Genomic DNA, 22,733 nt, shown 5'->3' with positions numbered 1-22,733 from the left:
GCGGTGCCTTCTGTGCGGTGGAAACGCCGTGGCTGCGCCCGCAGCGTCCGGGAGCGCAGCCTCCTACCTTTCCTCCTAGCTGGAGTGTCGGTGCTGAGAGGCGGCGGCCGGCGGGTTGGAGAGAAGGAGGATGAACCTGCGCAAGGGGCCGGACACGCTCTGCTTCGACAAGGATGAGTTCATGAAGGTGCGCGCCGGGGCTCTGCTCCCCCGAAGCCGGGCCGTGGGTGGCCTGCCCTCCTTGGCCCTCTGGGGCCTCTCCTCGGGCTTCTCCTGCGGGCTTCCTGGGCCGTGCCCGCCCCGAACGGGTCCTCGGCGGGGACCTCGCTGCACTTCGCAGTGAGTCTCTTGGCCTCGGGTTGGCTAGGTGCAGCCTGGAGAAAGCAGTCCTGTGAAATCGTGCACATTGAATGAAAAGGCCAGAAAGTTCAGGGCAAGTGGTTTTGAGCTAAACGTAAAAGCCCCGGACCCGTAGGACCCGCCTCTGGTACCGTGCGGCACAGTCAGACCGCCGCTCCCCCGGCCTGACAGAAGCCTCCCAGTGCCTTGTGCCTAGAAGCTCAGCGACTGTGCGTTGAACACATCTCTGAACGCACGTACTTACCAGGAATCGGGTCAAAAAGGCACTTAACCTAACGTTTATGCCTGACTTTCGTCTAAAGCTCCCGGAATGAGAAATCTGAAAGACTGAACTGTCCTTACTGATTCTGGTCCAGCATTACAAAGCATACCAAGCTCCTTTTCTAAAGTTGCCCTACTTCTCTTGGTGAGGTCAGCCTGAAGCTGGCAGCAGATAACTGTAGGACATAAACTTACATAATAGAAATTTAAACTGAAAAGACTTTACTGACAGGAAAGGTTCATCAGACATAGCCTTGAAAATGTCCCAGGTTTGAATCAGAGCCAGGAGGAGCTTTATCTGTTTTCTGTATCCCTCTGGGTCTGTACTTATTTTTTTTTTTAAGATTTTATTTATTTATTTGACAGAGATCACAAGTAGGCAGAGAGGCAGGCAGAGAGAGAGAGGAGGAAGCAGGCTCCCTGCTGAGCAGAGAGCCCGATGTGGGACTCGATCCCAGGACCCTGAGATCATGACCTGAGCCGAAGGCAGCGGCTTAACCCACTGAGCCACCCAGGCGCCCCTGGGTCTGTACTTAAACTATCAAAACGTATATGTTTAATTTCTAAGGATTGGGATTTAGTAGCTGGTTTCAGTGTTAAAAAGTTTTGGCTCTCTAGGTACCTAAAATTCTGAAAAGAGTTTGAGTTTCTTACTTTTTTATGGCTTCAAGTCATATTATGTTTTTTTTTTTTTTTTCTTTTTTTGGGTTAACCAGCTAGTTCCTTTTTGATACTTGCATTCAGATCACATCTCCCAAACTCTGGCTTTAAAAGTGCTTATGTCTGGATCCTCTGCGGTGTGGCCATATCATTTTTAATATGTAGGGATGTCTAGACGAAGGTGTATTGTACTCTTGTTCTTGTACGGTGATGTTAAGCCACTGTAATAAAAGGTGTAAATTGAATGGAGTGTCTGAAGGAGAGCACAGAGTGAATTCTGTGATCCAGAAACCTTTTGTTAACGAAGGACACATGATGAGGAGAGAGGTCATTGGAAGAAGAAAAGGCACACACACAGACTTAAAGAATCTCAAAGCACGGAGGTCTCTTTAGCTTGTCTGTCTTTGGACTTCGTCAGGCTTCCTTTGGGCCTAACACTAGCATTTTCTCACACTTCCTAGCCCCACCATCTTTCTCACTCTGAGCTGACAGAATGCCTTTGGTCAAAGCAGCTTCGGAAAATAGAAATCTCAAAATAGCAGTTCTAAAGTAGGACTTAGAGGTAGGGAGAGAGCAAACTGGGAAAGTGGCTAGAATGCCAGCAATTCCATATTCTTTCAAGGCTCTGAAACTTCTGAATATAATGTACAATTTGTAGTGTTAATGAACGTGACCCCTTCATACATAGAAGGAAAATACATGGAGTAGCTGTTCTATGTAAAGTGGTATTGGACTTCTAGGTGGGAGCTGGAGATAAAGGTTATTTGCAATTTGTGTTTCCGTCAGAGAGATGCTTTGTAAGTTACAGTTCCGAGGCAGAAATGAGTGGAGAGCTTGCTGTCGGGGTTGTATTTCTACATAGGTGTCTTGTTTGGCACATTTTGGAATGAGACTGGGATGGTAGAAAGGGAGATGGGGTGGGGCTGCGGGTTGCACGTTGGACACTGCATACATTGAGGGGTCCATGTTGATGCAGTCTTCACGGTAGAGCTGCAGTCAGGTTTACAGCAAGAAGTTGCATGGTCATATCTGTTGAGTTGGAGCTGACTGGTGGCAGGAGACTACTTAAAAAGTCATGTTTATGAGATCTAATGAGAAATAGAAGGGGAAAGGTATGCAAAAGAGGTAGGTGATCAAAGTGCAGGATTGGCAGATGGGGAAGGGTCACCTGGGGCAGAGGCACTGGCAACATCATACTTTGTTGGCTTAGAAATATGAAAATCCTTTGGGTTGACAGCCAACTAATAGATGAGCAGGACATAAGGTATTGGTAGTAGGGGGAGAAAGTGGCATAACAGATAAATTGGACCATTTACATGGGTGTGCTATTGACATCACACGTAGCCTTCCTCTTCCATCTCAACATACGACTTCATCTCCAGTCGTACAGAAAAATTAGCAGCCATCCCACGGGACCTGCTCCATCCTGCTAATCACGATCCCATTCTTGTATTTGTCCCCTTCTCCTCCTCGCCTGGTACGGGGAGGGGCTCTCCTTCCTCCTCGGGTTCAGTATTCACGCTGGCTCGGAGTCCATGCCCTCCCGCCCTTCCAGGAGCCTGCGAGGATCCTCTCCCCTGCACTCCTTCCCATCACGCACTCCTGTTTGATCCTCTCCCACTTGACTGCCCCACCTCTAGGTATTGCCCTGTCACTGTCGCGCATCGCAGCCAGTGCTCAGGGGTTGACTTGACTTTCTCACCTTCCACCCTTCAGGCCCTGTCGTTCCACTAAAGAGTTCTTACCAAAACTGTTTGTAAGTCAGCGTACCTGACCTTTCTCTGTCTCCTTACTCGACATCGCAGTAGACCAAATGCTCTGCATTGCTTCCTGTCTTTCTTCTACCTCTGTGATGTGTCTCCTGTGCAAAGTCATGCTCCTGGTAGCCACTGAATGCTGATTATGGGCTCAGCCCCGTGTTCCTTTCGTTCCCTAGATGACCTGTCGTGCAGCTTCATGACCACTTATCGGCAGGTAAGGCAGATTCCTGTCTCTGGCCCACATGCCTCCTGAGCACCAGTTCTGTGTATCGGACTTGCTGACCTTTTCGGATGTGTCTGTGGCCCCTCAGACTCATCAGGTTCAAGACGGAATTCTCAAGCACCTCCTCCACTGAAAACCACCTTTCTTATTCTGTTGCCTCTCTCAGTAAACACTTCATTGGTTGAGCTGGGAGTCGGGAAACCAGAAGTCAACTCCTACTCTGTCACCTTTCCAAAATCTAGTCTGTCAACACCAAGTCCTGTGGATTTCGCTTCCTAAACCTCTTGAGTCCATATACTTCTCTCCATCTCTTCTCGTACCTTTGCAGTGTGCCCTCGCCATCACACCGTAGAAGCTTCTCACCCAGTCTCCTTGCGCCTTCCTGGTCTTTCTGGCCCCTGGTCTACACTGCAGGCAAGCCACTCTTATCAGAGTGCGGATGTGATCTTGTATGTACCAGGTGACTGGTCAGTCCACCAGCTCTTGAAATACCATTTTCCAACACACTCGAACGTATTTCAAAGAGAATCAGTCCCCCATGGGGTAGTTTTCCTTGGTAGACAGTTTGTTTCTGTGCTGAGCCAGTCTGCCTCCTTCGAACTTCTCTGCGTCAGTTCCTCTCTGGAACCTGTGTCTTCGTTGGCACCCCGGGTAGGCACATGATGACCTTTTCCTTGAGAAGTGAAGGCAGGAGCCCTCTGGACGGTGAATGTATGTACCCTCATGTTCCATAGGTAAAAGAACCGTGTATGTGTGTTGGGGGGGGGAAGTCCTTGAAGCTCCTCCCTGTTCTAATTGGGTGAACTGGGAATTTTGAGACAGGAAGCAGGTCCTGTGTGTCCTTGTTCACAGGGAGCATGCATTCTGATGGACAAAACGGAAAAGGGGAAGGACGAGCAGCTGCTCAGATCTGTTTGTATGTGCTGGCTGATTAGCTGTGACCTGCAGATGTGGGTCCCATCCTCGGCTCTGCTCTCTGCCTGCTTATGTCTGACTTGGGGCAAATCACTCGCCTCCGGCCTTCTGTTTGCTTGTTAGTATAATGAGGTGGTGCTTATCTATGTGATCTTTGCGGGCTCCTCTGAAAAAACTCTAGTCCAGGGGCGCCTGGGTGGCTCAGTGGGTTAAGCCGCTGCCTTGGGCTCAGGTCATGATCTCAGGGTCCTGGGATCGAGTCCCGCATCGGGCTCTCTGCTCAGCAGGGAACCTGCTTCCCTCTCTCTCTCTGCCTGCCTCTCTGCCTACTTGTGATTTCTCTCTGTCAAATAAATACATAAAATCTTAAAAAAAAAAAAAAAAAAAACTCTAATCCATCCTGGCTTGCAGATAAGGAAACTGAGGCCTGAGGTGTGATGACTTCCTTGAAAGCCACACAGCTAGTTGGGGCCAATCACAGGCCAGATCTCCTGACCCCCACGCATCAGTCCTTGGAAATCCTACTGTAATATGTTCCTTTCCAGAGGCCACAGGTGGGAACTGAGGGAAGTGGGACAATCAGAACATTAAGAATAGCGCAGAAGATGGCACAATGTCCGCACGCCTTGGCGCCTGCATTTCACCAGTAGGGCCACCTCTTACCTTAGAAGAAGTTCCCACAGGGCTGGTGATCTGGATGCCTGGCCTGGAGCTTAGCTACGGTAAATGGGACCAGAGGGCAGTGATGGCTGTTTGAGGTGGACTTTGTTGACGGCGGCAGGAGATAGCAGCTGACAGAGGAGGAAGAGGGAAGAGTGACAGATGGCAGATAGCCGCAGGCCCGCAGGTCAGCCACTGTTGCCCAGGGTCTCCCATCCCCAGGAGCCGTCTTCGTGTCACAGGAGCTGAGTGCTTACTCTGTGGGTTCTTAGATCGATGTCACGTCTTGATGACAAGATTCCATTCTCTTCTGCATCAGTTTGAGACAGACCTCATAATAAAATTCTAATTAGCCAAATATGGAATGTAAGCCTGGAACTCATTTTGTAGAGAAATTTTCTTAAGTGAACTACTTTCCCTAATGATAGAGGAGATGTGACGATGTAACATCAGATAAAGTTTATCTGATTGGCACTTGGTAAGAAGGGTTCCCAGCAAAAAAGAAGTGGTTTTTTGTTGTTGTTGTTGTCCTCCCTTTTGATCTTTCCTTTCCATTCTTTTTTTTTTTTTTTTTTGTCTTTTGTGAGCAGTCATCTGATTTATAAAAAGATGCAACAAAAAGTAAAATGGTACAAGATAATCAGTTTCAAAACATAAAAAAGTGTCTTTAGCCATAGCTCAGAACAGAGGAACTGGGTAAGGAGAATTGCTTGTATGAACTGGCAACAGGAAAAGTTGGTAAAGGAGGGCTGAGGAACTCTGTTAAGAAATAGGAGTGAGGGGCTCCGTCATCATCTGGCATTCGCTCAGTGTCGTCTCTATGGTTAGAGATGTGCATAATGGGAACTCCAGCAATCTTCTGGGTCTGGGTCAGCTGATGCCACAGTGTAACACTCTGAATTACTTCCGTACTGAGCAGTCATCTGCGTAGTTTGTCTTGTGTGTACGTGGTAATCGTTTGAATCTTGGCTCTTTCGCAATCCTTAGAGCCTCTTGATACTTTCACCCCGGTTTCTCAGTTTCAGCCAGTACACAGTCAGTTGTACAACTGATACACTTGGCACACAGCCCGCCCATCATTGACTGTACCCGGTCAAGTTTGGCCTAAATAGAAGAGTTGATAAAGTTGGTACCAACCAGGATGGTAAGGCGGCCCAGCTGTGTGTTTATATTGGAAAAAGCAGGAGGGATGTTGGGGGACTTCTCTTTCCTTGAGTGCACGGGATCCTTCTTTTCTTTCTTTTTAGGTTTTAATCTGTCCTTCTCTCAGAGAAGGATCTCGGAGCTAAGCATTTGCTTCCCGGTCACATACTTTCTTGCTTTCTCTTGCTTCCCCATGTTCACACCATGCCCATTTCTCCTTGCTTTTGATTTTCTAATTCACTCTTTGTAGTACCATAAAACTTATTTAAATAAAATGTTGGCCTACTAAGTTATTGATTATTAGTAAGTTCTTTGTTCAAAATTTGAGAGCACGAATTATTATGTAAATATATCTTTTTGTTATTTAACTAGTCTTACAACATTTAGCACCAAATTTCTTTAAACATTTAAACAACTTAATCACAAACTGAGGCTTGGGCTTTTTCTTTTTCTTTTTTTTTTTTTCTTAAGTAATCTCTATACCCAACATGGGACTTGAACTCACAACCCTGAGATCAAGACCTGCGCGCTCCAGTGACTGAACCAGCCAGGTGCCCTTTGGGCTTTTTGTTTTTAAGTTCCTCAGGTGAGGGGGTGCCTTAGTGGCTCAGAGGGTTAAGCTTCTGCCTTCAGCTCAGGTTATGGTCTCAGGGTCCTGGGATCGAGCCCTGCATGGGACACTCTGCTCAGCATGGAGCATGATTCCCTCCCTTTCTGCCTACTTGTGATCTCTCTCTCTGTGTCAAATAAATAAATAAAATTTAAAAAAAAAAGTTCCTTAAGTGATTCTAATGTGTGACCAGTGTTGAGAACTCTAGCACTGGATAAGTCCTTTAAATAGCTCAAGAAATTAAGTTCGAAAAGCGAACTAAAAGCCTACATAGATTATGATTGGTGTTAAATTGAGGGGAAAAAAGAGATAAAAAGAAGAAATCAGCTGGAACAGAGTGTAATTAGGTACTCAAATATTTGTTAGATGGATAAATACATTTACGGAATGTAGGGCTTTTTTTTTTTGTCTCTTCATAAATACGTCAAATGAGTATATAAATTCAACAAAGGAGTTTGATATAAAATTGATGAAAATGTTAGAACAGAAGTTCCTTAGAATTTCGGTGTTACTGTTTCATGATGCTTTTAAGATGATCTCTCTGTAGATGGTGGGAAGATCTTGTTAGCATATGTTTTTAATTTTTCAAGCTTGAATAACTTAGTCACTGAACAAAGATTTAGAATGAGTTTTGGGAGACACAAGTCCTAGATTATGTCCCCACCTAGCTGGGTCAGAGATTTGAGAGCAGGGGCTGGAAGGAAGAGCTCCAAGGACATTTTTGTACACATGCTGATACCTTGGGCGGGAACACTCTTCCCACACTTCCTGTGCCTAGCTCCTTTGTGTCATTTGGATCTCAACTCATTGTTCTATATTTCCTGGTTCATCCAAGTTAAAATACATCCCATTTGTCACTCAGACCTTTACGGTGTCCTGTTTTCTTTTTAGCTGTGATCACTATTCATTAATCACTATTTGATCACTGTTCATTAATATAATGTTTTTTGTTTACATATTTATTTTCTCATTTCTGCATTAGAATATCTGCTCCTTAAAAGCAGAGACCTTGTCTTTTCTTTTCATGACTGTGTCCCCAGGTCTTAGAGCAGAGCTGGAGTTGCATGATAAATATTTGAGGAATATTTATGGGATATACAGGGACATTGATTCATCTCTGTTGTCCATTGTTTTCAAGAATGGTTGGAAACACACACATACATGAGCTCACAAAACTTTCTATGTCTTTCAACCCCTATGTAGTGTGCAGATTAGTGCTTAACTATTTTGGGTTTTGTCTCGATGAAATGGGACATGTTTCAGGGCAGAGCTCATAAATTTCATATGCCCTCTTAGTACTTCTCATCATTACAGAGTGATGGTTCTGGGGGATTCTGCTTCTCGTGGAGATAGTATATAGTTATTTTATAAGTCCATGTATCTGGGAAGGAGTGTTTTACTTCTTGGCAGCTTAGAGAACTTCAATCTTTCCAAATTCCATGTAATTTTTATAGCATTAAAGCTACTAATTTTGGATTATTGGTAAGTTTTAAATGATTAATTCCCAGGTTACTTTGAATTAGTCTTTGTTTGCCATCCCTGATTGCAGCTAGTTAGTAAATTAGCTAAACTTTTAAACTCTATTTGGTTTTAATTTTGAGTGATGTCACTGCTTCTCTCATGGTTAATGGTTCTTAATTACCTGCAACCTGTCTGATTTGCTCATTTATTTTCCTGTGTTCCAGCACCTCTTGTGATCTCCCAACTTCTGGCCTTTTGGGGGATTTGTACTTTAACTGGGTTCAGATAGGAAATACCCCTGGGTACAAAAAGAAGCTATTTTTCTTCTAACTTCACTATCTCCTATTATTAATGTATTACATTGTTGTGGTACATGTGTTACAACTGATGAACCAGCATTGATACAGTATTAATTAAAGTCCATGGTTTACATTAGGGTTCACTCCTCTTTCTATAGTTCTGTGGGTTTTGACAAATGTATAATGTTATTTACCTACTGTTGGTATCTTACAGCCTAGTTTCATTGCCTTGAAAACCCCTGTACCTCATCTATTTGTTTCTTCTCCTCTGTCTGCACCCTCCTCCCTCAGCCCTCAGCCCGGGATCTTTTTACTGTCTAGAGTTTTACCTTTTCAGAGGCACTTGGCTGGCTTAGTTGCTAGGGCATCTGACTCTTGATCTCGGGGTTGTGAGTTCTAGCCACCGCATTGGGTATAGAGATGACCTAAAAAATAAATAAAAATAAAAATGTTGGTTAATTTTTACCTTTTCCAGAATGCCATAGAGTTGGAATCATATAGTATTTAGCCTTTGAGACTGGTCTTTCACTTAGCAATACGCATTTAAGGTTCTTCGAAGTCTTGTGGCTTAATAATTCACCTTTTAATTGCCGAATAATCCATTGTGTGGGTGTGGCACAGTGTACCTGTTCACCTACTGAAGGAGATTTGGATTGCTTCCAAGTTTTGGCACTTCAGAGAATAAAGCTGCTGTAAACATCCTGTAAACATTTGTGTGGACACTAGTTTTAAGCTCTTTTGGGTAAATACGAAGGAGCACAATTACTGATCTTATAGTGAGAGTGTGTTTAGTTCTGTGAGAAACTGCCAAGCTGTCTCACACAGTGTCTCCCATTTTGCATTCTGACCAAACAGTGAATGAGAGTTCGGTTGTCCCATATCCTTGCTAGCATTTGGTATTACTAGCGCTTTGGATTTTTTATATTCTACGTGATATGTAATAGTACCTTGTTTAAATTTGCAATTTCCTAATGACATACAAAGTTGAGCATCTTTTCAGATCCTTTTTTTTTTTCTTTTTTAAAGATTCTATTTATTTATTAACAGCGCAAGCACACGGAGAGGTAGCAGCAGGCAGCGGGAGAGGGAAAAGCAGGCTCCTCACTGAGCCAGGGGCCCAGTGTGGGGTTCAGTCTCAGGACCTGAGCTAAAGGCAGATGCTTAACTGACTGGGTTTCCCAGCCACCGCTCTTTTCACATTTTTAAATTAGGTTTGATTTCTTATTGCTACTAAGGCATCTTTATATTATATTTCTTATTTTAAATCCTTTACTATGGATGTGTTTTGCAGATATTTTCTCTACTCTGTGACTGGTCTTTTCATTCTCTTAACAGTGTCTTTTACAGAGAAGTTTAATTTTAACAAAGTCCCCCTCATCAGTTTTTTCTTTCGTAGATCATGCTTTTGGTTTTATATCTGAAAAGTCATTGCCAAATCCAAGGATCCCTCCATTTTTTCTTATGTCATCTTTAAGAAGTTTTGCATTTTACATTTAGGTTTTGTGAGAGGTGTGATAAGTTTGTTTTTATTCTTCTCATTTGTTTGTTTTTTCTTATCAATGTCCCATTGTTCGGTTCCATTTGTTGAAGACTGTCCTTGCCATTGAGTTGCCTTTGCCTGTGTGTGTGGATGTTTTTCTGGGCTCTCCACTCTGTTCCAAGCACCTGTCTCTTTTGCCAGGCACCTTCTGTCTTAATCACTATAGCTTTAATAGTAAGTCTTGAGATTGGGTTGTGGCAATCCTCAATTTCCTTTTTTCCCACTCTAATATTCTGTTGACTACTCTGGGACTCTTGGTTTTCCAGTTTTCCATCCAAATTTTAGAGTCAACATGTTGGTATCCACAGAATAACTTCCTGGCATTTTGATTGGGATTGCATTGAGTCTGTCGATCAGTTTGGGAAGAACTGACCTCTTAACAGTATTGAGTGTTCTTACCCAAGATTATGGACTTTCTTTCCACTTCACATCTTACCTTGCTTGTTATCTTTCATCAGAATTTTATACTTTTTCTCACATAGATCTTGTGCATATTTCGTCAGATTTGCACCTAAGTATTAATTTTTTTTTTTTTGTCTGCTAATGTAAAAGGTCTTGTGTTTTTAACTTCAAATTCCACTTGTACATTGCTGGTATATACGAAAGCAATTGACTTTTTAAATTTTTTAATTTAAATTCAATCTCGTTAACATATAGTGTACTTTTAGTTTCATGGTTAGAATTTCGTGATTCATTGGTTGCATACAATACCCAGAGTTCATCCCAACAAGTGCCCTCCTTAATACCCCTCACCCAGTTACCCCAACTTTCCCCTCTCCAGTAACCCTCGGTTTGTTTCCTGTAGTTAAGAGTCTCTTGTGATTTGCCTCCCTGTATGTTTCTATTTTTCCTTCCCTTCTCCTATATTCATCTGTTGTTTCTTAAGTTCCACATGTGACTGAAACTATATGGTATTTGTCTTCCTCTAGTTCCATCCATGTCCTTGCAAATGGCAAGATTTTGTTCTTTTTGATGGCTGAGTAATGTGTGTGTGTGTGTGTGTGTGTGTGTGTACACCACATCTTCTTTATCCATTCATCTGTTGATGGACATCTGGGCTCTTTCAGTAGTTTGACTATAAACATTGGGGTGCTTTTGCCCCTTCAAATCACTTTGTGTACTTTGGATAAACATCTAATAGGGCAATTGCTAAGTCGTTGGGTTGTTACATTTTTAACTTTTTGAGGAGCCTCCATACTGTTTTCCAGAGTTGCATTCCCACCAAAAGTGTAGGAGGATTCCCCTTTCTCTACATCCTCGCCAACATCTGTTGTTTCCTGACTTGTTAATTTTGGCCATTCTGACTGATGAAAGGTGGTATCTCATTGTGGTTTTGATTTGTATTTCCCTGATGCTGAGTGATGTGGAGCCCTTTTTCATGTGTCTGTTGGCCATTTGGATGTCTTCTTTGGTCTGTTCATGTCTTCTGTCCATTTCTTGACTGGATTTTTTTGTTTTTTGGATGTTGAGTTTGATAAATTCTTTATAAATTTTGAATACTGGCCCTTTGTCTGATACATCATTGGAAAGCAATTGACTTCTGTATTTTAACTGTGTATCGTGCAGTCTTGCTATAATCACTTGACTAGTTTCAGGAGGGTGTGGGTGTGGGGTGTGAAGTCTTTGTATTTTCTGTAGACAGTCATGTCATCTGTGAACAAAGTTTTATTCTTTCCCAGGTTGTATACCTTTTGTTTCCTTTTCTTACCTTATTTCATTAGTTTGGCCTTCCAGTATAGTATTGAATAGTAGTAGTAGGAGGGACATCCTTACCTTGATTCCCTGTCTTCTATTTTCTCAGTATTAATATCATGTTAGCTGTGGATTTTTGGAGACATTCTTTATCAAGTTGAGGAAGTCCTCCTATTCCTAGTTTCCTGAGGGTTAATAATGAAGAGGTGTGGGTTTTGTTAAATGTTTTTTTTTCCTCCCTTCATTGATATGATCATGTGATTTTTTTTCTGTTGATATGATGGATCACATTGATTTTCTAATGTTGAACCAGACTTGCATACCTGGAATAAATCCTGGTGTATACATGATCCTGGTGTGTAATTTTTTAATACACTGTTTGCTTTTATTTGCTAATTTTTGTTGAAGATTTTTATGTCTGTGTTCATGAGAGATACTAGTTTGTAGTTTCTTTTCTTGTAGTATTGGTTTTGGTGTCAGGGTAATAATGATCTCCTAGAATGATTTAGGAAGTATTCCTTCTAGTTTTACTTTCTGGAAGAGATTTTAGAGAATTGTGTAGTATTCCATAAATGTTTCGTTGAATTTACAGTGATTGGGGTTGTTAGCAGTAGCCCTCCCTTCTTTTATCTGATATTAGTAATTTATGTCTTCTATCTTCTTTTCTTTGTTTGCCTGTCGAAGGGTGTATCTGTTTTATTGATGTTTTCAAAGAAACAGACTTGGGGTTCATTGATTTAAAAAAAAAAATTCCTGGTTTTAATTACATTGATTTCTGCTCTAATTTTTATTTTTTTCTACTTCCTTTAGGGTTTTTTGTTTGTTTGTTTGTTTGTTTTTTACGATTTTATTTGACAGAGAGAGAGTCAGTGAGAGAGGGAATACAGGCAGGAGGACCTCCCTGAGCAGGAAGCTCGGATGCAGGGCTCTGTCCCAGGACTCTGGGACCATGTCCTGAGCCAAAGGCAGATGCTTAACCAACTGAACCACCCAGGAGCCCCTCCTTACTTTAGATTTGATTTTGTTGTTGTTGCCTAAAATGGAAGCTTAGATTATTGACTTTAATCTTTTTTTCCTAATATTTGCATTCAGTACTGTATTTTCCCTTTAAGCAGCATCCCACACATTTTGCTACATTGTATTTTATTGAGACTGGTCTCCTGCCATTTAGAGGTGTGTCATTTAATCTCCATGTATTTTGGACTTCTTCAGCTGTCTTCTGTTACTGATTTTTAATTCCACTGTGGTCTGAGAACATACTTGGTATAATTTTTATTTTTAAAAATTTGTTGTGTTTTGTGGCCCAGGATTATTCTGTCTTGATGAGTGTTCCATATGAGCTTAAGAAGAGTGTGTGTTGCACGATTACTGGGCGAAATTGTCTGTGTACGTCTGTTGTACGGTAATTGATGGTGGTGTTGAGTGTGCCATGTCTGGACTGAATGTCCGCATCTGTCAGATCCTTGTTGCCCTGCTGCTGGATCGGCCCATTACTGATGGAGAAGTGTTGAAGTCACCAGCTGTGATAATGGAATTGTTTATTTCTCCCTGCAGTTCTGTTAGGTTGTGTCTCACCTGTGTTGACCAGGCACACATACGTTAAGGATAATTGTGTCTTCTTGGTCAGTCGATTTCTTTATCATTATGTAATGCTGCTCTTTATGCCTGATAATTTTCCTTGCTCTGAAATCTGCTTTGTCTGAAATTCATGTAGCTACTACACTGTTCCTGTGATTAGTGTTACTGGATTTTTTTTAATGTATCCTAGCATTTAACTTGTTGATATTTAAGTTGTTTCATTTTTCATCAAAATATAATTCACAAAGCATAATAGTTGCCATTTTAAAGTGTACTCTTCTCTGGTTTTTATTATATTTACTGTGTATATGGTACATACGTCACTTCTGTCTAATTCCAGAATGCTTCCATCACCTGAAAAATAAACCTCTTAGTTCCAAATCTCCCCTCCCCTTATTCCCTGGCAATCATGAATCTGCTTTCTGTTTTTATGAAATTGCCTTTTCTGGAACATCTCATATCAGTGAAATTGTATAACACGTGACCTTTTGTGTCTGGCTTCCTTTAACCTGAGAGTAGAATGTTTTCAGACTTCACTCGTGTTGTAGCATGTAACAGTTTATTCCTTTTTATGGTTGTGTAAGAGGCTTTTCCACATTTTATGTATCCATCCATCAGTTGATGGACGTTGGGTATATGCTCTTTTGGCTTTACGAGCAGCGCTGCCGTGCACATTCATGTACACGTTGTGGCAGGAACATCTGTTGTCAGTTCTGTCGGTGTCATACCCCTAGACATAGAACTGCTGGGTAATTGTACGTGTGTAACTTCTTGAGGAGCTACTGAGCTGTTTGCTGCCTTAGCCACACTATTTTACATTCTCACCGGCAATACAGGAGGGTTCCAGCTTCTCCTTCTTCTTGCCAGCACTTTTCTTTTTCTTTTTCTTTTTCTTATTTTACCATAGTTGTCCTAGTGGGTGTGACGTGGCATCTGCATGTGCTTTTGATTCGCATTTCCCCAATGACTAAGGATGTCAAACATCCCGACGTGTGCTCTTGACCGTCTGTGTATCGTCTTTGGAGAAATGTCTATTCAAAAGTCTTTGGCTTGTTTTTAAATTAGGTTATTTGTCTTTTTGTTGTTGACTTCTAAGAGTATATTTGCATATTCTGGTTATTAGGTCCTTGTCAGACAAATGATTTGCAGATACTCTCTCCCATTCTGTGGGTTGTCTTTTCACGTTCTCCGTGGTGTCCTTTGACACACGAAAGTTTTTATTTTGATCAAGTTCAGCTTATCTAATATTTCTTACTGCTTTGTGTATCATGTCTAAGAAAGCTTTGCCCGATCCAAAGTCATACAGATTTTCACCTGTTTTCTCTGAGAGTGTTACAGTTTTCACTCTTACATTTAAATCTTTGATCCATTTTGAGTTATATTTTTGTGTATGTGTGAAGTTGCTGTTCCAGGTTCATTCTTTTGCATGTAGATATTCACTTGTCCCAGTAGTAGGCACTCAAAAAGACTGTTTTTCCCCCCATTAAATGGTCTTGGCATCCTTGTGAAAAATCAGTTGACCGTAAATGTATGGTTGTAAATACTTTCTTTTTGAATACTTGGGAAATCTACACTATAAAGTAAAACCATTCCTGAAGTAGTAAAACCATTCTTGGTAAGTGAAATGGGTCTCTATTATGGCACTGTGAGTTTGGGTTTGCTTTTCACAGCAAAAGCTGCCTAACCCAGTATTCACAGATGTTCCAAGTTATTTAGTCATGTGTTATGCAACTTTTGTTTATCTGAGAACAAATGCATAAATGGTAAGTTGAGTACTAATATTACCTAATAGCTTTTGTTCACTGAGGCTAAGTTATAGGATTTATTTATTTATTTATTTAAGATTTTATTTGAGAGTGAGAGAGTGCGGGAGCAGGAGGAAGGGACAGACAGAGAAGCAGGCTCCTTGCTCAGCAGAGCGCCTGATGTGGAACTCAAACCCAAGAGACTGGGATCATGACCTGAGCCAAAGGCAGATGCTTAACCAACTGAGCCACATAGGCACCCCAGTTATACAATTTAGAATGCCATCATGAAGTTCAGAACTTCAACAATGTGTAACTGAGGCAGGGAAACTGATCGACCTAAAGGTATACAGTTGGTGAGTAGAATGGCCAGGATTATGAACCGAGACCCCCTCCCAAGACGTACTACGTAACTATGATGTAAGGTCTGAGATGGTCTCAGGAAAGAAAGGTCCAGGGTAATTTGGGCTCCAGTTTAAGAAGCAGGTGGCTTTTAGTAGATGACTGCGAAATTACGGTTTGGTATGAAGTCCTCCTCTCCGACACTGTCAGGGTCAGTCTTTGGTTGATTAACTAAGAAAGTCAGTTTAAACAAGTACTCTTAGGGAATGGTACATACAGTTTTTAGCATTTTATTTGGAAAAAATATATGTACATTTATTCTCCACTGAACCAGTGCCAGGTCTTTTCTCTGGAAACTGGTCTGCAGATTAGATTTCTGAGTTGTCACGGCACTAGTGTCGCTCAAGGCATCAAGGCATCTGCCTTCGGTTCAGTTCATGACCTCGGGGTCCTGGGATGGAGTCCCGCATTGGGCTCCCTGTTCAGCAGGGAATCTCCTTCTCCCATTGCCCCTTTCCCTGCTCATACTGTCTGTCTGTGTCTCAAATAAATAAAAAGAATCTTTTTAAAAAAAGCTTTCTATGTTGTCTTTTTTTGCATTCAGTTTCAGTTTCTTTAACTGAATTGAGTGAGAATCCTGTGATCACCCCTTCCCTACCTGGTACATGGTCATCTCACCCATACCTAACTTAGCAAAAATTTTCTTTTCTTTTTTCCAATTTATTTATTTTCAGAAAAACATTATTCATTATTTTTTCACCACACCCAGTGCTCCATGCAAGCCGTGCCCTCTATAATACCCACCACCTGGTACCCCAACCTCCCACCCCCCCCCCCGCCACTTCAAACCCCTCAGACTGTTTTTCAGAGTCCATAGTCTCTCATGGTTCACCTCCCCTTCCAATTTACCCAAATTCCCTACTCCTCTCTAACGCCCCTTGTCCTCCATGCTATTTGTTATGCTCCACAAGCAAAAATTTTCTTATTGATTTCTTTGTATCAAATCTTTCCAAAGTAGCTGTGTTAGTTTTCAAAAGAACAGTGATTTTTTTTTGCAGTCATATTTTGTTGGTTTACATAGTGTTTAATGAAGCTATATAATTACGAAGTAAGTGTAGGTGTCCTTAACTAGTTTGGGAATCATCACATTTGATTCTTGCTGACTAAACAGGTCAGGGAGTAGCAGAGTCACAGGGGAAGTAGATAGTAATTTATTGCCTCTAAGCATGTAAGCCTACCGGGGCATCACAGTATTGTAAAGGGGAAACACAGCATACCTAATCCTGTGAGACCAATACCTGGAAATAGGTTATGAAAGATTTGGAACATCTGTTCAATGGGACACTCAGCATGCACGTAAAATATTAATAGAAATATATGTGTTTTATGTAAAGACATTCAAGTTATATTTTTCGATGGGAAATTTTTTTTTAATAGAATGGATTTTTATTTTTTATTTTTTTATTCTTTTTTTAAGATTTTATTTATTTATTTGACAGAGAGAGAGAGAGAGATCACAAGGAGGCAGAGAGACAGGCAGAGGGAGGGGGGAAAGTAGGCTCCCAGCTGAGCAGAGAGCCCGATGTGAGGCTTAATCTCAGGACCCTGAGATATGACCTGAGCCGAAGGCAGAGGCTTAACCCACTGAGCCCCCCAGGTGCCCCTAGATGGGAAATAGTTTAGAAGAGCATTAATATTTTGTGTGTGTGTGTGTGTGTGTGTGTACACATATGTGTGTGAACACACATACATAGAGAAGGTCTTGGGTTTCCATTCAAGTTGGTGGCATAGGAGGATCTTGAACTCATCTCTTCTATGAAATACACACTGAATCTGTAGCTCCATATGGAAAAATTTCCTGTGGAAAAAACCCTACAACTAGCTGAGTGACTCCTACACATTAAGTGAGTAAGGAAAAAAACCTATGTTGAAGTAAGACTCAGTCTTGCCATAAACCCCACGCCTGGTACAGGAACCTGGGATTGGGAGGGTACTCAACAACCACAGGCTTCTCCCTGAGGAGCAAAGGGTTTGAGCCCCACTTCTGGCACCCTAACTTTCAAGACGTACATCTAAGAGACAAGACCCCAAAACATCCAGCTTTGAAAGCCATCAGAGCTTGCACCCATGAGACCCACAAGGCTATAGCAAACTGAGAAACAGTTCTTAAAGCAGTCACACGAGTAGACTGACCCACCCTAGAACTCAGCACAGAAGCAGCAGACTGAAATGCGTTCAGATTTCTGTGAAAGAGGCTCATTTGCTTATCTTAAAGCCCTAAGGGGCAGGCATCTAATTTAACATGGATCTAGTAGCCCAGTAAGGTATTCTCCAAAGATGGAGCTGACAGGTGCCATCTTTGCGCTGTCCCTCTGCCTCGCTTCTGCTTTCTGGTATCTCCTGGAAAGGAGCTTGAATGCTCGTATGATGCCCCGAGGTTTGCAGTTGCTACCCAGGGAATACCTCTGGATCACCTGGCTCTAGTGGCCAGCAAGACTCACACTCATGGTAGTGAGTATTGCAGTATTTACAACAACCAAGACTTGGAAATAACTAAAGTGTCCACTGACGGGGTGAATGGATAAAGAAAATGTGTGTGTATACGATGGAATATTACTCAACCATACAAAGAAGGAAGTCTTGCCATTTGCAACAACATGGATGGACCTTGAGGATATTGTGCTGAGTGAAATAAGTCAGACAGAGAAAGCGAAATACTGTATGATCTCCCTCACATGTGGAATCTAAAAAACAAAACAAAATGAAGTCATAGAGAACAGATTGGTGGTTTCCGGAGGCGAGGTTGTGGAGGAAATAGATGAGGGGGCCCAGTGGTATAAACTTCCAGTTAATAAGATAAGCCCTGGGGATGTAATGTACATCATAGTGACTGTAGTAAATAATACTGTGGTATTATTGTATATTTTTTATTAGAAATATAATGTATTATTAGCCCCAGGGTTACAGGTCTGTGAATTGTCAGGCTTACACACTTCCCAGCACTCACCATAGTACATACCTTCCCCAATGTCCACAACCCCACCACCCTCTCCCTACACCCCTCCCCCCAGCAACCCTCAGTTTGTTTTGTGAGATTAAGAGTCTCTTATGGTTTGTCTTCCTCCCAATCCAATCTTGTTTCATTATTTTTCCTTCCCTACCCCCACACCCCCACTTTGCCTCTCAAATTCCTCATATCAGGGAGATTGTATGATAATTGTCTTTCTCTGATTATTTCACTCAGCATACCCTCTAGTTCCATCCACGTCATTGCACATGGCAAGATTTCATTTCTTTTGATGACTGCATAGTATATTATTATATATTTAAAGTTGCTAAAGCTTAAGAGTTCTTAGCACAAGAAAAAATGTGTATGTTTGGTGATGGATGTTAACTAGTCTTAGGGTGATCATTTCACAACAGATAAAAATGTGGAATTTTTATGTTGTATGCCTGAAACTAACATGTGTCCATTATATGTCAGTTTCTTTAAAAAGTAATTGATATTTTATTTTTAAAAAAATTATTTATTTATTTGACAGACAGAGATCACAAGTAGGCAGAGAGAGAGAGACAGGGAAGCAGGCTCCCTGCTGAGCAGAACACCCAATGCGGGGCTTGAACCCAGAACCCTGGGATCATGACCTGAGCTAAACACAGAGGCCTTAACCCACTGAACCAGCCAGGCACCCCAAAAGTAATTTATATTTTAAAGAGAAAGACTAGGGCACCTGGGTGGCTCAGTTAGTTAAGTGCCTGCCTTCGGTTGAGGTCTTGATTTCAGGGTCTTGGAATGAACCCTGGCATCAGGATCCCAGCTCAGCAGAGAGCCAGCTTCTCCCTCTGCCCCTCCTCCCACTCGTTCTCTCAGTCTCTCTCTCTCAAATAAATAAAATCTTTAAAAAAAAAAAAAAGTAAAGAGAAATACCAAAACAAAGTCTGGAAGGATGTGAATCACTGTGTTAAATAGTGAAGAAAAATAAACATTAACAGTGCTTAACTGCAGAGCATTAGAGAGTGGGTGATTTTTTTTTTCTCTCTTACATAAGTATTTCTTGGTTGGTTGAAAGTTTGACAGTGAACATTTGTTACTTTAAGAAGAAAAAGCTGTTTCTATTTTGAGAAGAGCCTCTTTGAAATGTATAATTAAAAGAAATAAAATGCCTGTAGAGTTAGGCAACAGGAGAGAATGGTCTTGGTGAGGGGCCCCCTTTCCCATAATCTTAGGAAGTGAGCAGACCTCCTGATGTCCCTGTGTGTGTTCCCCTGCAGTAATATGGCCTCTTATTCTTTCTCTGATCTTATTTTTCTATGTAAAATGTGGTATCAGTGCAATCATTTTTTCTTTCTGGTTTGATTTTCAGGAAGATTTCGACGTCGATCATTTTGTGTCTGACTGTAGGAAGCGTGTTCAGCTGGAGGAACTAAGAGGAGATCTGGAACTCTACCATAAACTTCTTAAAACAGCCATGGTCGAGCTCATCAACAAGGATTACACGGATTTTGTCAACCTTTCCACAAACTTGGTAAACCTGAAATTCACAAGTTCTACACACACACACACACACACACAAACACACACACTTTCTCTCTCCTTCATATTTATTAAAAGGGCAGAGTTTTTAGAAACCTTTCAGTTGATTACCCCACCAACCCCACCAGAAACTTGAAGAAATTACCAATTTCATTAATAAAAGAACTAAACTTTTTGGAATACATTTTTTTGTTTGTTTTAGTTTTTATTCATTTAAGGCTGCTCTAGTTTGATTATGTTTCAAATTCATTAGTCAACAGTGAAAAGTAAAGCATAATAATACCTGAGGGGTTGTTTTGTTAGTTGGTAAGTGATACCCTAAAGTCTTCCTTGATTTAGACAAATTTGTAGGAGCAAATGTCCACCATTCTTACAATGTTTAATTTACTCCCAGGTATATCTGTTAGCCAGAGCTAGGTTGAGGGAACATTGGCCAATATTGATATTTTAAAAGTTTGGTTTTATAAAAATATAAGAATGATTTGCAGTGAGCTTATCAGTTGTTTGTAAAAGCTGTTTAGAAATGTTGAATTTTGTTACTTGGCAGAAAAGTCTCTTGTTGAAGCTTCATTTTGTTTTAAATCTATTTGTCCAGAGAAGCACAGAAAGTTGCAGCTCCATGGTAATTTCAAGAAGCATTAAAATTAATGATGCACATTTGCTTTTGGGAAATATACCACTAAGATAAATATCCCAATGGGATTAAAAACCTATAAAATTTTACTTCTGTTCTGTTTAATTTCTATTTTTCTCAAGGGTTATAATAATGTTTAAGAGAGACGTAGCCCGTCAGACTTTCACATCAGCTGGCTGAGTATCATTAATTACAGACAGAGAACTGTTCACCTTCTGTGAAAATTTTTCACATTCATTTAAAGTGTCATCTAAAGGCAAATTGTTCTTAAGGAAACTTTCGTTTCTCATGACTTCCCTTATTTTTATAGTTTCATGTATTTCAACAGATTTTTTTTTCATATTCTATGAGCAACATTAATGGCAAAATAACACTTCTGTTGTTTAGCTAGTTATGTAGCAAAATACAGTTGTGCCAAAAAAATAACTTAAATCTGGTACTGCTTTGATCGTTAAATAGATACACGTCACTATTACTCCTTATCGTGATGTGTTTGTGCCAACCTGGTTTTGCCTTTAGGTTGGCATGGACAAAGCCCTCAATCAACTTTCTGTGCCTTTGGGACAGTTACGAGAAGAAGTTCTGGTAAGTCCCCAATTAATGAAAACAGTCTGCTGTGACGCATGTTGTCCTCGTGGGCTTTTCTCTAAGAATTCTTTTCATCTGTTAGTTTGGTGGTACTGGTGGTTGTATTTTAATGGTTCATGATTATAATATTCACCTTCAGAAGAGTTGTAAATGATTTTGTTTTTGCATATGCTAAAAACCTAAAAAAACATGTTCTATTTGAAGAAGACATATTCTCAGAGTAGACAGCCAAATGTCAGGGGGGAGGAAGCATATTTCCAAATTCAACTTATTAATGCCACTTTGGTCATATGTAAGTGGTTTCTAACTTACGAATGACTTGTATTTTAACAGTTTGTAATCTTGTAAATATCGCCCCCCCCCACCATGTAATCTACGTGTGGTTAGGTTCCTGGGCTGATCTACAAAAGCTATGTAATCCCTAACGGAACTGAAGGATAATATAAATAAAATGTAATACTTAATAAATGTTACATTTGCATGTTCTCTCAGAAAAATCTCTATTGTGGGAATGGGACTCCCCATCTCTAAGCCATTGGGAATAGGAACTCCATCTGGGTGAACAGTGGAGGGGGAATTGTGGCATCACTTCTTACAGAAAACTGTGCTGCCCTGTCTCCCCCCCCGCCCCCCTCCCTGTCTGTGTCTGGTGCCCTGACTTCCAGCCTCCATCCATTCTGACGCCCTGTCATAAACTTGTCATAAACGACACCATCCTTCCTTGTGTGTCTCCTCTAGCTTGAGTGGCCTCGTGCATCCCTCCCCTAAGACAGTGCCTGCATCCTAGAGAGAATATAAGGAGAACATAATTTAAGGGAAGACACAGTACATGGTTAGAACCAAGAAAAATGCAGAGTAACGGAAATATCAGTGCTGAGAAGCCTAGGGGAGGGGCAGGCAGGAAAGAGTTCGTGAAAGAGGTAAAAATCTTGAGTTGTGCCTTGAGCTAGCCAATACTTTCCATGGTTTATGTCTCATTTGAATTTTACAAATTCTTGCTAAAGGTACTTTTCCTTGGAATGGAAGGGATTTTTGTGGTCCGCTGTTTGATTCCACACCAGCCGCTGTGGGGCTCTCCCACTGCCTCCTTGGTGTGCCTCTTCCTCCCGGGGCCTCATAGTGGTGTTGTTTCCTGAGCCTAGCCTTCCTTTGGCCTCCCACTCTTCTCTCGAACCCCCTCCCTGGAGGCAGATTTGCTGTACTCGCACAGGCTCCCGTCCCGCCTCACCCCCTGGCAGCACTGTATCTTCTCCCTTTTCCATGGCCTGTCTTTATGGCCACTTTGGTCCTGCTCATCCACAGGACTGACCTGCCTTTCTGGTCCCAACTCTGAAGCTGTTCTGTGAGATTCTCAGACCACTGAGGAATACAACTATATCTGTCTTCATTGTATCCCTGTGGGCTGCCACAATACTGACGTCCAGGAGGTGTTTCATAATGTTGATGGAGTGAATTAATTCACCTTCCTGTGGAATTTTTGTGATATGCCTACTTCATTCTAGTTGTTTCTGTTAACCTCTGTTTGGGCCCTAATTCCTAATTATCTCTTTATTCATTAACTTCTGGACATGTTTCTCCACCTCTGCGTTCTGCCTTTTTCTGGTCTTCTGTTCTTCATTCTTGATTCCTGGTATTTCCATACCCACATTTCATCATCATGCATCAGTGCTTTGACATTCTCTCATTCTCCAAAATGTGCAGAATCTAAAGACCTCATCTCAGTGAAGT

The 22,733-nt window shown here is 41.5% G+C and overlaps 1 protein-coding gene and 1 pseudogene across 6 annotated transcripts in view; one reads left to right on the top strand and one right to left on the bottom strand.

Moving 5' to 3' along the window:
• The first annotated feature begins 2 nt into the window (after positions 1 to 2).
• Positions 3 to 22,733, top strand: part of LOC122902781 (conserved oligomeric Golgi complex subunit 2-like) — a 44,062-nt gene continuing 21,331 nt past the window's right edge. For all 6 annotated transcript variants that reach the window (XR_006383866.1, XR_006383864.1, XR_006383867.1 and 3 more), the window contains exons 1-3: positions 3 to 187; positions 19,614 to 19,775; positions 20,937 to 21,002. The gene's annotated coding sequence lies outside the window, so the exon portion shown is untranslated. The remainder of the gene's footprint in view (positions 188 to 19,613; positions 19,776 to 20,936; positions 21,003 to 22,733) is intronic.
• LOC122902780 lies at positions 5,450 to 6,431 on the bottom strand (annotated as a pseudogene).

The sequence above is a fragment of the Neovison vison genome, chromosome 3 (assembly GCF_020171115.1).
Source record: "Neovison vison isolate M4711 chromosome 3, ASM_NN_V1, whole genome shotgun sequence".
NCBI classification, from domain to species: domain Eukaryota; kingdom Metazoa; phylum Chordata; class Mammalia; order Carnivora; family Mustelidae; genus Neogale; species Neogale vison.
The sequence above is the reverse complement of the archived record's forward strand: the minus strand, read 5'-3'. Positions and strand labels throughout refer to the sequence as shown.